The following is a 19,405-nucleotide window of genomic DNA, read 5'->3' on the forward strand; positions in this document are numbered from 1 at the left end:
GTTATTTATGCTTAATGAATTTCATTTATTCATAGGTGAAAAGGATAGCCGCCTAGCAGAGGCAGAAGCTTAATGATACACCACACGTACTGTCACGTGGTGATTATGCGTTATTAGAGAAAAAAGATGAGAAAACGTCGTGTTGAGGAGTTAGGTCTTGAGTCACCTGATCTAGCACCTCCACCAGCTAGACATGAATTATGGAAGGCTGCACGAACAAAGTCCAATGACCAGTTTACATCCCAGTCTGCTCAGGAGATATCCCAAAGAACTGTAAGTGGAAACTTTTAACTAATTACAATAGTTCATAAAAAAAGGGTTAAATATGTTTTTAGTCCCTATACTATCACGCGATTTTGGGTTTAGTCCCTCTTTCAAACTAAGGTACATTTTAGTCCTCCTTCTTAAGGAAACTTTGATTTTAGTCCTCCAAACCCAACGGCGTTAAAAAAAGGTCGAGGTGGCTAACGGTGAAATTGTACGATTTTTTTTTTCTAACATTGAGTCAGTCTTTCTCAACTTTTCTCTCTCCCTTTCCCTCGTCTCCTTCCATTGGGTCAGTCTTTTCCACTGTCACCTCTCTCTCTTCAACTTCTCTTTCTCTCTCATTCCTCCAAACCCATTCCAATTCTCACTCTCATGAGTTAAAGAAACCTTGAAAAGTCACAATCTCATATTTGTTCTTAATGAAAAGGTTTAATTACCATGTCTGCTTCATGAATGCATATACACATAAATCCTACATTTCAACCCTATCCATATTCAGATCCATATCTAACTACAACAGACTCCTGTATCTGTTTTATACATAAAAAAAACACAATAAATGGAACAGAAATAATTAAAAAATAAATGGTAAAAATATTACCTGGTTGAAAATAAAGCAGTATTCTTCCCTGCTTCATTATTTCACTGTTTTTAATTCTTCAATTTTTAAATTAAACACTGTTTTTAAAATTATTATCTACCAAATAAATACATTTATCGGAATAAATTTCTTAAAATTAACATTTCCTATTAATAGAATATTATTTCTATCAAAAGCTAGAAACATATAAACATACTCGTTTCCACACCTTTGATATGTTATCCCCATATGCTTGGCCTTTTTTCTAAATTACTATTAAATATAAGAGATACCTTTGGAGAGAACATCAGCTGAAGCTCTATCGTTGCTCCATCAAACTTTGAGCTTCATGAAAATGTCATGGGTTAGTCTGTCTTTGTGTTCAGCATGTTAGTTTGGTATCCCAATCCCCATCCATATAGGAATGAACTATTTGAAACTGAATTGCGTGCAAGTTTTTGTTGTGGAAGCATTATGTTATGAGGTGATAATTTTATCTTGTCATTTTAAGAACTAATGACGTGCGCATTCATTTGAGTGGTGGTGGTTTAATTGTTGCTCGTAGTTGAAGCACGGGTTACTAGACATTTTGGTTTATTCACGGTCTTAGGTTCTTAATGCCAATTTTACACAGATCATTAAAGTGCATTATGTTGGTATCTGAAATCATTCAATGTGTTTCATCATCTAGGAGTCAGTGCCCATTCAAGTGTAGCATGGTGTTTCTGGAATTCAATATCCTGATAGCTATCAACAACCGTTACAGCGTCAATGACCTTTTTGCAGAGGGTGGGGAGGTTGGGTAGAAGATGGAAGGAAGAGACGAGGGAGAGAGAGGGAGAAAAGGTGAGAAACACTGACTCAGCGTAAGAAAAGAAAATCATGTCAGTCTACCGTTAGCCACGTCAGCTGGTTTTTAACGGTGTTAATTTTGGAGGACTAAAATCAAAGTTTCCTTAAGAAGGAGGACTAAAATGTACCTTATAGTTTGAAAGAGGGACTAAACCCAAAATCGCGTGATAGTATAGGGACTAAAAACATATTTAACCCATAAAAAAATTATGTAACAAACTTTTTAATGTGTCTAACTTCATTATGATATGTAGGATGACCTGGATGACCAACAGAGTCAAGGCACATTTGTGGCACAAGGTAGGGAGGACCTCCTAGTAGCAACCACAGGTCGGCTAGACTGTCTAGGTCATGTGCGTGTTGTTGGAGGAGCTACTGGATTGAGGGACTACTTTGGCCCTAAACCAAGAAGCACAGAAGTTGTGACTCAGGAAATGGTTAGTAACATCAGGCAACAGGTGCAAGTCGAATTAGAGGAAAGCATGGGTGAATGCTTAAGAATGCTCGAAGAAAAACTTGCGATGATCACCAAACAATAGTAACAACAACAATAGCAACAAGAGCAACAACAACAACAACAACAAGAGCAACAACAACAGTCACAGCAGGAGGACGTCCCTACAGATGATCCTACTGCACCTCGTGTGAGCACCAAAGGCTCATGCTCTACTGCAAATCATACTAATTACAATATTCAGTATGAGTTTCTGGCTGATGAGGATCCTCTGCGCGTAGTGGTCGTGGGACGACAGATTGCAGGAGGCCAGACCATTCATGGTGCTCCTTTACTGCCCACTCACGCGCGGGTAATGATTGATGATCCAAGAGACCCCCAGGCTCGAGTGTCAGTGCCTACATTTGAAATCCAATTTGTGGGAAAGGCCTTAGGCACATTTATAGCTTGGCCTAAGGCTGTGATGATGCCATATTTTGGCCCACTAGCGGTATTATATTCTTCTTTTTATTATCTTAAATCTTCAAGTTATAATTAAATGATTCCTAACTTTTGTAAATGTGAGTTGCAGGTCTACCATTTTGAGAAACAACCACTACAAGAAAAAATTGAATTACATACAACCAAAATTCGTATATAAGACCCAAAATCCATATATAACACTTGATTACATACGACTTACATACGGACAAAAATCCGTATATAAAACTGTCGTAGCTACTTTATATACGGATATATCCGTATATAACTTATATACGGATATATCCGTATGTAAATTATATACGGCAAAATCCGTATATAAAATCCGTATGTAAATTACATACGGATAAATCCGTATGTAAAATCCGTATATAAAATTCGTATATAAATTACATACGGATAAATCCGTATATAACTATAATTTTATAAAAAAAAATTAGATGATCTCACATCTATACCCAATAACTAATAGTTTCATATACTGATAAATATAAAATAAAACTACCAAATTGTAAAAAAATAATACCAAATATCTGTCAGTTTTTATTAAAACGTGATGTTTGTTTAATCCATTATAGTATTACACCATTCATTCAGTCAAAGATCATATTGCACAAGTCTTTCACATTTAAAAGTCAAATATATTATAATATTACAAAATCATGATTGTGAATTAAATTTATAAAATGTATAATAGTCATAAATAAATAGTACAATTCATAAATAAATAGTACAATTCATAATATGGAAAATGTAATAGTAAATTAAACTACTTATACAATTAGTTATCTGTGAAAAACTATCTAAGAATTGTTCCACCAGTGTTTGAAACACCACTAACTAGTCATTTATCATCAAGGCAATGGCTCTAAACCCCAAATAGAGAGAATCTTCAATTCTTGTATTGTTGAGTACAAGATTTACCAAGTGTATAGAAAAGTCTTGATGATGATGCATTTGATTGTAAAGGCCTTGTGGCAATGCCTGCCATTGTTGCAAAAATGTGAAGCCAAGTTCGAAAACTTTTGCTGAGGAACACTTCTCATTCTTTCCACCATGCTCTTCTCCTGAGAGTAACACATCATTTAACACTATTAGAAAAAGGTTATATTTCAAAACAAACAATGACAAAGAATGAGGTTCTGGGCTTTATATAGTTGGAGACCAAAGTCATTGATAAATTAAAACATTACTGTAAAAAAGTAATTGAATAAAATTATTATTCTTTACTGAACGTTCTATTGGAATGGCCCACATGAAAATGGTTTAGAAACTAGTAATTACTACCTAGTATGCAATTCATGTCTTGACTATTAGTATAAATTATTATTTATTTTTTGCTAGTAATGAATTATTGTCAGAGCGGCTGCAGCGGAATGGTTAGCGTGGAATAATAAACCAAGAGGGGGGGTGAATTGGTTCTTACTAAAAACGTGTGCCTTAAAAATTTCTACTCAATTAAACTTACTTAGCAGATAATAAAGACAATAAAGTAGAGTAAGGTTGAGAGAAATTTGCACAGATGATTTTATCCTGGTTCGGATCTTACCAATCCTACGTCCAGTCGCTTATCTCAAAACAAGATAAACACTTCACTAATCACAAAACTATTACAAACTACAATCACACAGATACAATTTGTAAAAGTTTAGAAAACACCTCTCTTGAAGCCACAAGAGATGAAACAACACCTCCTTTGAATCTTCACAAAGGATGAAACACTTCCTCCGAATACTTCACGAAGGATGAATTCCTCTTCCAAACACTTCCTTAGATGCACCAAGGATGAACCAGCTATTCCTCTATCACCGTAGCAGTATTTCACCAACTCTACAGACAGAGTTTCCTTAGCTGAGCAAGAGCACACAATTCTCAAGAGTTTCAGAGTATTTGAGCACAAGGGAAGAGTAGTTGGTTCCTCTTGAGAGAAAATGAGAGTCTATTTATAGACTCATCCAAAGGCTCCTCCATTTTTCGTTTTCAACCTTTCTGACAGTGTTAATCGATTAGCTACAGTGGTTAATCGATTAACAACCCAACGGATACTTCAACGGCTCTAAAAACGGCTAGTTTTTCAAACGTTCACTATGTTAATCGATTAACAGCCCTTGCTAATCGATTAACGTTAATCGATTAACACCCCTTGTTAATCGATTAACACCGAAATGCTGTGCTTCTCCATTCGTCTCTGGAACAATCGATTAACACCCTTTGTTAATCGATTAACGTTAATCGATTAACACCCTCTGTTAATCGATTAACACTGCACAGAATTTTACTTTTGATTTATTTTTACATCACTTTTGAATGCATACATAAAACTACTAATTCTCGTATGTTTATACAATTATATTACAAAAGGTTACAAGTCTTCAAAAGATCATTCTTCATGAGTCTTCATGAGTCTTGTTTGTTCTTGACTTGATTTGTACATCATCAAAACTTCATCTTCACATTTTGCTAACAATTATATCCTGTCACACCATAAGAGAAAATAAATTTTCAAATTAAGTATTTATAAGTCACAATTTTATAATATAGTAATGCGTGATATAATAACAAAAATAGCAAAAATTTATAAAGTAGTTAAAGTTATTAACATCATAATCAAATTAGTATTTATCAGAGGAGCAAATTGTCATTTTAATATTCATTAAAATAAAAATTGCAAGAGTTTATTAACACCAGAACCCCATTCATTTATCCTTCTATTAGACCAAAAATAAATACAATCATACCTTATCCAATTATACCAGATATACAATCATACCTTATCCAATTATACCAGATAATCATACTAACCTTGTTTCACTTTGAGGCACTACTGTTAAATTCAGGTTTACTTTAAATGTCTGAACTATTTGTGTTGTTTACAAATAAAAAGTTTTATACCCATAACTGCAAGCAGACAAAAGTATCAAGTGCTATAGATCACTAAACTATAACTTGTTTCAGGATGTTTGGATCATCTGCCTAATTAGAAAATTAACGTGTCCATTCCCACCTATCTTATGAGTGCAGATATAAGTTGCATCTTCGCACCACTTCATACATCTCCAACCTCATGTGGAAATGTTGTTTATTATTATCACATATAATGATCACATTAAATAGTAACGCTAGTGATATAAAAATGGAAGGGATACAATTTGGTAAGAGAAGAATAAGATTCCATGATTGTGTACCTTAACAAAATATTCATCTTCAAATCCCTACAGCCACACTGTTTACCCTTAATGTTTTCATGGAATTCAATACTTCATCTCAAACTTTGAAACCCACTTGGTAGACTTAGTAAGAGCTTTTAAACTTATAGGAAAAAAATGTAACTTGAACTTTCATTCTAATTGTTGAATGAAAGAAATATCTTATGTTTACATTTAATTAAATCTTTTAAGTATTTTATAAAATTGAGTATTTTTAATTCACTCTATTCAACACTTTTATATATTTGAGTTTCTTTCATCTAATTTTTCTATTGACTTGTTTAAGAATAAAAATGAAACATTTTGCGTTAATAAAAAATAATATTAAAAGTAAAATAAAAACATAAGTAATTTTTATTAATTTTATTGGTTAAATGTTGCACTAAAATTAATACAAAACATATATTAGGAACTTTTTCCACTAATACTTAAGGGAGGTGCCCTGATTATGCAGTAAGTTGTTGCTTGGGTACCTTTGCGCTTCTCTTTTAATGTAGCTAAACACTTACATACTATCTAATTCATTTTACTCTGTTAATTATGATTTTTCAGAAGTTTCTAGATAAAATTTTGGCATTCAATTCAACCAAGAAAACAAAATGGGTAAGTTTTGACCTCCACTAATGGCAAGGCTAAGAATAAAATGGAATCTCAATTGAATTACTAGTGAACTCTGGTGCTGCATAATTTGTTGAACCAAAAAACAAAAGTTAATTTCAAAAGTTTATACTAAAAAGTATCTCAATTATGGCAATGCAAATATCATGGCAGTTATAAAATGGTGGCACTAAGTTAAGAAAAAAAGGATTGGAAAAAGAACTGAAATACCAAATGCATGTCAGTCACAAGGTCAATATATATTTTACACAAAGTCAATTTAATGTATGAAGGGTACATTTCCAAAGGAAAACTTCACTCAAGAAATTTGGGTGAGATAGATGAGAGAAATACAGAGGGGTAGCAAGAAATAGAAAGAAAGAGAAAGAGGAGGGGAAGAGTGGATAAAACAGAATGGGGAGGTTTAAGAGAAAGAGGAGACATGTGTGCAGGAAGAGCATTGAAGCATTCAAATATTTGTGTTTAATCTAGGAGGAATGAAATCTATTTTGAGTTGCTGGGTGGGGTTAGCTCTGCCAGCAGCCTCAGGCTATTCACCTAAACTACTAAGGCTTGTGTAGTTGAGAGCTAGAATAGTTAAGAGACATAAACGGTGTTGCCTATAAATAGGGAGAGGTGTTGAGAGGAGTGGGAAGTCAATTGAAGAGTCGGTACTACAGCAAAGTAGAGTCCTGGATCTCTCAAATATCCAGAAAAATTGTGTTCTTTCTTTTCATCAATCAACAATATTCATATCCACTGAACCTCTGAACCAGTTTTTATCACTACTATTGTCCACTACCTTTACCTCCACAACATAACACAAGCGCTAACTTCCCCAAAACTCCCCATAATTCATAATTTTTTTCAGAGTTCGAAAGTCAAACTCAAAAGTCTAGCATCCAAACAGTTGAAAGTAAATGAAAAAAATGCATTCATTTGAAAAAGGAAAAACCCTCCTCACCAAAATCAAATCTCTACAATCTAACAAAACTAAGCTGAACCCACTCAGATGTCAAATTAAGAAATTCAAAATCAAACCCATAACATCCAAAAAAAAGCAAAGTATTGCTTATCATATTACTCTGTAATAGAGAAAAAATATCTACGTTCCCATGGTATACATCTAACCTTATTATCCTACTAATCATTGTCCTAATCTCAAATATAGAATTTGAAAATGTTTAAACATACAATGATCATAGCATCAAAGGAAATCGACACAACATCGTTCTATATATTTACCCTAACAATAATATTGACGCGAGTGGAATTGAAACATCAAAGTTGAAGTTATGGCTTTGCACTTACATGATTGCTGCTATGGTTGCTCTGATTCTATCCAAGCCTCGCCGTGGCAGTGGCGATGGCGGTGGTTGTGGCTGTGGATTCAGAAGATAAAAACTAGTAAATCCCTAATTCTAAAATCTTTTCATGCTTATTAACGAATTATTGCGGGTAACCTGAATGAATTAAACACAGATTAGGGTCGACCCTTTTTCGATTTTACGCAATACTAGCATTAGAGATTACTACGAAAATTAAGGAAGAAAGGATTACTTACCAGATGAAGGTCTTAGCATCATCCTAACAAAGACCGCCACTGAACCACGGAGGTGAAACGAAGGTGCTGAACGAGATTCCTCAACGAGGCACAAGGAGATTTAGGGAAAAGGTTTTTCGCACGAACACAGCTCGAGTGTTTCAGTGCGTTCGAGAGATGAGAGTTTCAATGCATCGAGAATGGATGGTTGAAGTTAGGGTTCGAGAGAGATTTGAGAGAATCAATGCGTGGAGAGTGCGTGGAGAGTGAAGAGTTGAAGTTAGGGTTGCAGAGATATTTGAGAGAATCAGTGCGTAGAGAGTGGAGACTTAAGGTTAGGGTTGCAGAGACATTTGGGAGAATTAGTGGAGAATGCAGAGCTAGGGATCGAGAGAGATTCGAGAGAACACACCTCAAGCGAGTGTTCCACCAAACAAGGTTCGAATGAAATATAATTTCAATCTTTTTAAAATAAAATTAATTTTCAGATCCGTATGTACCATCGGTGGGTAACACTTGCTTCTATACTTACATACGGATATTATCCTTAGGAAACTCTTCTGCCACCATGCGCAAAAAATACATACGGATTTTATATACGGATATATCTGTATATAAAATTCGTATATAATATTTGTATATAATTTCACTTTTAAGATCTGTATATAATATCCGTATATAATACCCATGTTACATACGGATCAAAATCCGTATATAATTATCGGTAGATAATAATCATTTTTCTTGTAGTGAACCAATGGCTCAACCTGTGAGGCTCGTGAGGAAGCAGAAGACCATGATTCTATATCCATATTGACCTCGAGATTAAATAAGTTGAGAAAAGGACCGGTAGAGCTGCTGTGGGAGTTAAGAACATTTGGCCTCGAGTGTCATGTTCCATTATATATTAATTTCAATGAGGCATATGAGATCATTGGTGGAGAAAAAATGTTGAACATTGCATGCATACAACTATGGTGCATGTAAGTTTTTTATTTGTTATTTTCTAATTTTTATATTAGTATTATTCCTTTTTAATAAATATACTTAACTTTATTCTTATAGGTACATGGACACCATCGTAGTGGAATCAGGTCGGGCGTCAGTTTATGGATTTCTTGAACCTCAAACCATTCAACCATCTGAAAACACATTAGATTCCAGAAAATCATATATTCAAACATGGATGACTGAGTCTGACAGAGAGATATATATCGCGACATACATTGATGCGTATGTGTTTCCCAATATTGTCAACTTTTATCAAATTTTAATCAATAAACTCACTATTTGTTGGCACATGATAGGGGGCATTGGCAACTCATGGTGATCATTCCAAAAAAAGCACAAGTTGTATGGTTTTGTTCTCTTCATAGGAAGATGAAAGCAGAGTTGAAGTCCTTGATACAAACGTAAGTATTACATTCATTCTTATCAATTCATTATGATATTAATATATTAACTTATGTTTCTAATGTTTCAAATTTGTTTAGAGTTGTGACTATGACCAGAGGACAACAACTTGAAATTATACATCCTAAGGTTGGAATTCGTTGATCTTTAACCTTTAATTTTCGTAGTCAAATTTAAACCATTACATTTGACTAAGTTCTTTCACATGTTTAGTGTAATAAGTACAATGATTCCTGGGCATGTGGCTACTACATCATGTCATGGATAAAGGCAATCATCCGAGCAAAAATCAGAGGGGAATGGACTAAGGTAGAAATTTTTACATTTGAAAATCTTACAAATATCAATAAACTTTTGACATTAAAATGAATATAATAGTAAAGTTTCCTTGATTTTGCAGCAGTTCAACACTACATCTTCATTGTCCACTTCAGTAATAAAGACGATAAGAGAGGATTGGGTAGGATATTTGAATAAACATTTTAAATAGTTATAGCTTTAGGTTTTTCCTTTCATGATAGTAGCATTTGCTTACTTGTGTAACTTTTAAACTGTTAATATATTATTGTGAATAGATGAATACTTTGAATAGATGAATACTGTGAATAGATGAATGGAAAACTAGGTTCTTTTAAGTTTTGATGATAGCATTAGCGTCTTTTAGTTTTACTATTTAATTGGAATTGATGATAGCATGGTTTAAATTAATTAATTATGTGAATATATATAATTTAGAAAACTGGTTTCTGTATTTCAGGTTTGGTTAAATGAGCTAAACCAAATCAAATTTAAAAAAAAACACTGAAGGTAGCGTCGAAGTATACACTGTTCGACGTTCATACAACGACAGTAACGTCATATGTCGACAAGTTTGACGTTAACCTTATGTCTTTCCCCTTATACGTGACGTCAAATATTCCTTTAAATATAAATATTTATTCAAATATTACTCAAAAATTGACATCCTCTTTGAACTTCGACGTGAACATTACGTCCATTATCTTCCATAGCGACGTCAACTTTACGTCAGTTCCCTCGTACATTAGATGACAAATCTTACTATAAATATAAATATTTATTGAAATATTGGACTTCATTCTCTTTACTAGTGGACGTAACCTCACGTCGTTGCACAAAATCGACGTTAGAGTTACATCAATTCTCGATCGACTCGACGTTAAATTGTTCTAGTAACGTCGTCCAGTGATACTCGACATAAAATTTACGTCACTCGATATGACGTCGGTCTCGAATTCGTCATTAAAAACCAAAAATAACCGACGTAATACGTTGTTTTTGTACTAGTGAAGAAAAGTATTGGATATAGGTAGTTAAAGCTATCAAAATGGGTAACAACCCGCAAGTCAACCAGGCCCATCACGGGTTTGGGTCGGATTGAGTTTGAAAAAAATGTATTTTTTTATGTGGGTCAATTTTGAATCTGGCTCATCTAGGTTGAACCCGTAGTGAGCCGGATTGGCTTCCCAACCCACTTAATTTTTTTCAAACACCAACCCGTTTTTTATTATTTTCAAATTTATCTAGCTCGCTAATAAATGAGTCGGGTTGGATTGGCTCACTAAGTAACCAATCCGTGGTGGATTAAGTCGGGTTGGGTCAAGTGACCTGTTTTAACAGCATTATAGGCAGTATCTGGGTTGAAATTAGCACACTACAACCCATACAAATTTCCAACTATTTGGATTACGATCAACAAAGAAAATATGATTTGAATATGTCTTTGTGCTGAACATGTGGAAGCAAAGAAACAAAATCTTTTTTTAAGTTAGACCATAGAGGAATATTTTGTTTAGCTCAAGTAAATGCTTGAAACTTGATAACAAACAAAATTCCATAAACAAAACTTTCATATTCAAAATTATACTTATAATCTAGTTCATAAAATTCATGTTAAAGGTGGGGAAGGATCCAGAGTGGGAGGATAGGATTTGATAAGCCTTTTAAATAAGCATGGAGCTAAATTATTTTTAGGTGAACTAAGTGAGGACATGAAAAATGAGTGGTGAAATATTGAATGTGTTTTTTTGTATATAAATTCAAAGCTACAAATACAAACAATAAAGAGAGACACTATGAAAACGCGGTGTGAGAATAGTTGAGAAAAGATACACTAGTATGATATAACAAAATTAGAAGAATTTTGCTAGTGACTAATATATACATATACAATATAGTATAGACAAAAGTAGAAAAATAAAGAACCTTGTAAGTCTCACAAAATTAATTTAAAAAAGTGTGAATTCTCAAGATGTCAGTTGGAGCAATAGGCTAATGGCCATGTATATAAGGTATAGCTTTCAGTATCAACTTCATGACACAACTCTTAGTAGGGGAGATGTGGGTGCAAAGACAAGTCTTAGTAGAGACTGGAAGCAGTTGCAAAGGCTGAAACTAAATGGATTAAATACCAGTTAGAAGGACTATATATAAGACATGACATGAAAGAGATAATACGTTCTTTTGTCTGTAAAAGGGACCTAGGATTAAAGTGATGAACATATGTTTTTCATTTTATGATTTAGATATGTTAAACAATTCTTTTGTCATTTCACATTTTTTATGTTTGTAAAAGGGTTGGAACACCCTATAATGCTCTCTATATTTAAATAATTTGTAATTACTAATAAAATAAGAGTTAAATATGATTTTAATTTAGGAGCTTTATTATATTTTATTCTCAAACCTAAAAATAATGGATATTTATAATTTAATTATGTTAATTTTTTTGACATATTTTATATTTTATTGAATTGTTTATACCTTCTGTTTTAATGTCAATGTCCGAGCCTATTTTACTTGGATCTTCTCAGAAATCTCATTTTCCTTCACAATTTTTATACATGAATTATTGTAATATTTGATCAATTCATACGTACCAATTTTTAAATATCCTTGAGTTTTATTTTTCATTAAGTAATTTCATATATCTGTCTTATATTAAACATTTTGGGAACAGATCCCAAATGTTCTTTAGCTTATGTTGGTGTTTTTAGGTATCCATTAGCTTATCCTCGTTGAGGAACTGCTGAATCTAGTTATGAGACAAGAAATTGGTTAAAAGATAACTTTAATACATTATTTTACTATTGTAATTGATGGGGGAAAACTCAGTCATATTTTAATTCATCCATTTGGCTGAGAAGATGGCTGCATTTAGTTAGTTTCTCTTTTGTTATTTTCGTCATTTATATCTGTTGGTATGTATATGATTTTAGTTGTGTTGGACGGAAGGGACTTTTTAATAATTTGCTTTTTCAATTATAAATTTTTTCCCTTCTTTATTCTATTAATATCTAGTTGCTAATTATTCCTAATTAGCTTATTTGTCATCGTTTACCTCTCTTTATATTGAAAGTCATTTGTTGTTAAATATTTTTACTTTTTGCTACCAATTTACTCACTAAAAATCATTTTAATTTAATAAAAAAAATTGTCCATTAGTGACCACATACTAGTTGTAGCTATTTAAATTTTATCTGTGACCAAATTAGTGATAATTTTTTTAAGTTTAAAGTTTTATGATGTATTAGCGTTTGAAAAATTAGTCATAATCTTGCAACTGAATCAACCACATTTATTTTAGTTTAAAAAATTTCTTAGTCATTAGTACGATGACAAGGATCGAGTCGGACACAGATAATGTTTATCCGCAACTCGACTCGCAATTCATCCGCAGATATCTGTTTAGAAAATACTCTTAGATATTTTAAAACTCGTGGGTACTCGCAATGCCCGCAAAAAATTTAAAGAATATATTTTAATTTTAAATATAAAAAAATTAAATTTATATAATATAATATAAAGTAAATTGAATATAAATTAAAATTTAATTTTAAATAAATTTAACCTAATAAAATATAAATTAATTTTATTTTTAATTAAATTTAATTTAAAAAGAATAAAAATTAATATTTTTATTATTTTTTACAAGTAGCGGTACCCGTGGAGCGGATAATTTAATACTCGCACTCAACCCATTTAGGAGAGGTATTAAAATACTCGTTACCCGTTACCCACAGATAATAAATATTCATGGGTAGTAACTATCCGCCGTAAATTTTATCCGCGAATATCCGTACTCGTGAATTTTTTTGTCATCTCTACTCAATTACCAATCAATTTCTTCTTTTAAAGTTAAACTTTTTTACCCATTAATGACCGAAAAATTGGTCACTATTTATTTTTATTTCTCGAACTAAATTGGTCATAATTATCAACACTTTTCAGTCGTTAAATTAGTCTTCTATTTTGGAATGACCAAATATTTTGAAACTGATTTGCCACCGAAAAATTAGTCACTATACACTTTATTTCTGCAACTGAATTGGCAAGTATAATTATTAACACTTTTCAGTCGTTAAATTAGTCTTCTATATTTGGAGATGACAATTTTTTAGTGACTAATTAAATTTTGATGGCCATTTAATGACTAAAGTTAAAATTGGTCGTTAATTATTTTGCAACTAAAGTTTTCGCTCTAACGTATTATTTTATTGCAATTAGTTGGATGCATACTAAAAACAATTAATCAAATATGATTCCAGGTTATCTAACCCTACTTAGAACTTCTATTTTCAAAAAGTTTGTGAGATGTCCTGATGTGGAATTTATAAAAAGAACTAAATAACACAATGAAATATAACCTCAAGGAAAATATGACGTCAATGATATCGGGAAAAATAATTATGATTTTCACATATCTTCCGTGCAAATTTTAAGATTTTCATCCATATTTTTGCATATTCAACGAAGTGTAGATTTGGAATTGTATTTAGAATTTTGTTCACCATTAGATCAAATTAATTTATGGAGAACAAATTTACAAGGGATGGTTCTTCCTTTTCAAAGGTTGAATTATTAATTGAAAGTTTTAAGAAGGGAAAAATTATTCATATGAATATATCTATTTTAAGAAAAGTTTATTTTTTTGGTTATATAGCATTTTGATTTTATTTGATTAAGTTGTATGGAATATTTACGTTAAGAACTCTTTTGTAGCTATTAAAACTATTTTCTACTTCTTATTTTTTATAATGACTATGTTTCTTTTATTTAAATGACTTGTATTTTTCCTCATTATGTTGAAGAGTTTTTTATATTAAAAATTTACGCGTATCTTGTACTCTTATTTTATTTTTCAATTTTTTACTATGTTCTGTTTTTTCTTTCTAGAAACATTTTTATTATATCTCATGTACCTCATTATGATTTATTTACTTAAAACATTATCAATGAATATTGTTCTAAGATAAGATGTGTCATATAATAAGATGTACCAATAGGGACCGGACGCCAAACAAGCCGGACGTCCACGTAACCACAATGGACCCAACAAACTACCCTTCTGCTTACCATCAGGAAGGGTTGGGTGTGGTAGATCGGACGCCCATACGTCTACAATCACGCTCATACGTCCACGATCACGTAACCTTACCACGATCACGTAACCTTACCACATGCCACCTGTAGAAACAAAAACTCACATGAAGCCGGTCGGCCATACCGCTAACCAACCGGGTAGCCTGTATGGGTCGGTCGGTCATAACGCCAAACCTCGCGAGACCGGCCGATCACACCGCTAATTAACTAGGTTTAAGGAAAGTAGTGGTTAAAAGCTATTGGGCTGAATTTGGGCCGTGATTAACTTTTCACTAATCCCAAACCCATGGCGAAAACTATAAATACAGATCCAGGGTGAGTGGTAGATAGGTTGCATTTACTGCACATTTATTACTGTTCGATAGAAAAAGTCATTGCTCTCAAACTGACTTTGACATCGGAGAATCTTTCGCAGGTCTCCCACTCACGCACAGAAGAGAAAATTGAGGAGCAAAGACGGAGAGCCGGACATACGAAGTACGAGCAGGGAAGGATGTGGACATTAGACGACGCAGCCCCACACATCCGAAACATAAGGTAAGAAAGATTTCTACAAGTAGGTTTTAGTTTTTCAAATTTTTTATTGCTGATAAAACATAAGCATCGATCACACCGAGGAAAAGAAAAGACTAGAAAGTCTAATGAAACACATAGAAATAGAAGAACAGGGTCGAGAATCAAACACACTCATTCACATTCTCTTATTTTCATAATAAGATTTACACTGATGCCTCCTCGCTATAGATCCCGTGGCAGAAATAAGAGAAGTTAGCCAATCATTTCAGAACCTGATGCTGCACAATTACAAAAACAAAGACATCAACTTAAAAATAAAAAATGTACGTAACTTATAAATATCATGATAAGTGTAAATTATAGAATTGAACAACATAGAGTATGGAAATGTAAAATCATACAACGTTTTAGTTTTAGTTTTTGTAGAAACAAGAATGGCAGAAGAACATACTTTTCACAGTTGGTGGAGCGGCTGATCTTGTAAGGAACGCTGACACCGCAGCGAGTGGGGAGTGCCTGAGCGTAATCATCGTTGATGCCGAAGTTATTAGCATCTTCCTTAAGACAGTTGCAGATGGTTTGTTTTTCAGAGGTTGTTCCGGCAGCTCCCATAGTGGTCCTAACTCCTCCGCAGCACGCATCTGAAACCTCTCCACCATTGGTTAGGTAAGATAGGCACGGTGACATGTATGTTGTCACTTCGTTGCATGTAATGCCCTGCACCATCATGGTGCACCCACCACAGCCATGCACATCACAACCATGCATGCAACCTTCAAGCTGGCCATGCTTCCAAATACTGATATTATATCTCTCAACTTAACTAGTTCGTAGGCTAAAGGAAAAGATGTCACTGCAATGTGTGTATGCTGTTGTGCTTTTGTGTTGTAGGGTGGTAGTGTTTTTATAGATGCTTTGAGACTGAATTTTTAATTTAAATTTGAGTCCAAGATACATAAATATAACTGTATTTTTAGGCTAATATTTAAGTATTGTAGATAGTATTTCATGAATTTATTGAAATTCATGGGAATTTATTGAAATTCATGGGGATTTATTGTGATGGGTGTGTGGTTAAAGAGTTTGGTGTTACGTGAGTTCCTAATTATGCTATGTTGGTATGGAGTTGGCCACTTTATTGCGCAGCTGCTCTGTTCTTGAAAATGATTTAAAAATTTGGAGTTTTTTGTTTGGCAATTACTCCTTCTTTGCACCATTTGTTCCCTTTAGTGGGTGTCACTACAGGCTACAATTTCTTCACTGAACCATATCCTATAATTTTTATACTGAGTGTTTGGCTGAAATTTTTTTAAGATAGTGTAAGATCCCAAGATATAGTAATAAATCATATAATAAATAAAACAGTTAAAGACTAGGAAGTAAAGTATAAACTTTTACAATCATCCAAAATAATCGTAAAATTTAAAACTTTATTTATAGGATGATCATTGCAAAAGAAAAGCACCACACATACAAAATACAAACACAAGCAGAAAGGTAAGCTAGATACACAAGAAAACACCTAATTTAATAACATATAACATATACAAGATAACTCAAGCAAAGTAATAGAATCAAATATCCTAGCATGTTATATTCAAAACTTGACTCGTTTGGACTTTAGAATAAATACCGAGCTATGGCGAGTTATGCACTTGTAGTGGCCTCTACTGCTTTGCAAAGCCATTGTGATGGACGACGCTCCGAGGAGAAGATGAAAGCTTGAGCGATTTCGACTCCTCGAGGCATCCTTGACATTGATGCACAGCGAAAAGACGCAGAGGAAGCAAATGAGGCAGCGAAAACAGTTGAAGAACTAAGAACCCTAGGTTTGGAGGTTTGTTCGGTGGAAACTCTAGGGATGGAGATAGGAGAGGGTTTAATCGGTGGAGAACATAGATCGAAGGTGAAATGGTGCTAGAATAAAGTTTCAATCGATGAAATCACTGAGACGAGGCATTTAACCAGTAGAGATGAAGGTAAACAAGGATTCAATCGGTCAAGAGGCACAGAAGGGAAAGGTTCGAGTAAACCCTAGCAGATGAGGGTTAGGTCTACGCTAGTGAGTTTGAAAGGTAGAAGAAAGGCTTATGGTTTGATGCTGTGATGGTGGATCTGTGAGGAAAATGGTTGATGGAGGAGGCACTCTCGTGGAAGACAAACCTGATGGAAGAGGTTGTCCTTGGTTGGGATTCGAGATGGAGTCGAGATTTGGTGAGGGTGAAACCAAAAATGGCGGTCGTCGGGGAGAGAGACTGGAAATAGGGTTTGGGTCGAGGGAGATCTCAAGATGTGGTGCTACATGAATGAAATGTGACGCTCGAAAGAGGTTTCGAGACTGAGTGTGAATGAAGACGTGTTGTGAGGACGGCGTGAAGACGTGGCTGAAGCGGGACGTGCCACAAGCGGATTAGTGAGAATAATGGTTGTGTGTAGAAGTAAAATCTGATGGGAAATGAAAGAGAATGGTAAGGCGGTAAATGGAAGGTGGCCGGGGAGAATCCCTTGGATTCTCCGGCCTTGACTTTCAAGGGTGAATTGGTTCTGGAGTCATCTCTACAGAAATGCAATTCAATATTCTCAAAAGTGTCTTACAAGAGGTGGTGGCATGTCTATATATAGGACAAAAAGTCCCTCATATCTACCACATGTCTAACACCTTTTACACATGCTTTAATAAAAATAAAAGAAATACTATACTAAGATAATTGGGCTTGGGCCTCGTCTATCACATTGCCATAGGTTTCACCCTACCACACACACAAGGTTAGTTTGTTACCGCGCAATTCAAGTAGCGCCTACACTAAGACCTCCTACTACTCTCACCACATGAATTAATCATCTCTATGTGAGAATGAAAGATCATTAGAGTGTTAGGATAACCCCCAATACTGAGCTCCCTGTATTCATTCTAAACAAACAAGTATCTCCCCGAGAGATTCCACTTTACTACCCACTTACACCGCATTGAAATCATATTATCCTTCTCTTTGAATCACCATTCATAACTCTCATACTCATATAATTCCATACACTTTCATATATAATATTAAACGAAGTATACCATCATTCTAACCACAAAAGATCAAAAGAACAAAAGAACATCTAAACTCAAACCAGTCGCACAGCGCACACAGTGGCAGAGTGAAACTAGAGGTTTCTAGCACAGCGACCTAACTCGCTGTGCGAATCCTCAGACAGAGACCCACTCCTCATGACCATTCGCATAGCGATCAAAATCGTTATGCGAATAAACTCCTAATTGTATCAGACCTTAAACCCCTCGCATAGCACCCTAAATCGCTATGCGAGAGCCCTAGGCAGTGGCTCGGACTCCCTAAACACTCACAAAGCGCACATATTCGCTATTTGAAAAAAATGGCAATAGTCTCAAACCCCAACCATTCGCATAGCGCTCCAATTCGCCATGCAGATCGTTAAACAGAAAGCAACCCTCTCAAACCATTTGCACAGCGCATCTATTTGTTGTGCGAATGCCTTGGCAGAGAGCATCTCGTCAGGGTGACTTGCTATGCAAATCTATTCACAAAGCGAGTCTGCATAATCTGTAGAATGAAAATCTGCAGAATTATACAACTCAAACTCCAATTACCAATTCTATCTATTTTTCCCAACTTCTAACGCTCCTAAATTGTATTATATACCTAATTAGATTTGTGTAAGTGATTAAAAACCTTCCTAACCTCAATCTAAAGTGTTTATGGATCAATTTCCACTCCAAAACATCAAATTTATCAACTTAGAGACTCAAATCCCATTCTATTACTTTTAGCACTATTTTCAGCCACTTAAGGACTCAAGCAAGTCCTAATTGACCTATATAACCTATTCCAACTTACCAATACGGCCTACAGCTCCTAATTCAAAATTTCACTACCCCACTTCCTCAAAACTTACCTAAAACTAGTATACTTCACTCAACTTTCTCATAAGTCAATCACATCCAAATTTTAACATTTCATCTAGTCTATAACATCAGAATCATCATTCAAACCAGTTCATATTTATAATTTCTTCACACACACTTAGAATAGTCACAATAAGCACATTCATTATAACATCAAAGACAACAATTC

General features: G+C 34.1%; 1 pseudogene; it reads right to left on the minus strand.

The window, feature by feature from the left end:
- Positions 1-15,400: 15,400 nt before the first annotated feature.
- On the minus strand, positions 15,401-16,164 carry LOC108328778 (non-specific lipid-transfer protein 1-like; annotated as a pseudogene).
- Between the last annotated feature and the right edge of the window lie 3,241 nt (positions 16,165-19,405).

Source organism: Vigna angularis, chromosome 2, assembly GCF_016808095.1.
Source record: "Vigna angularis cultivar LongXiaoDou No.4 chromosome 2, ASM1680809v1, whole genome shotgun sequence".
NCBI classification, from domain to species: domain Eukaryota; kingdom Viridiplantae; phylum Streptophyta; class Magnoliopsida; order Fabales; family Fabaceae; genus Vigna; species Vigna angularis.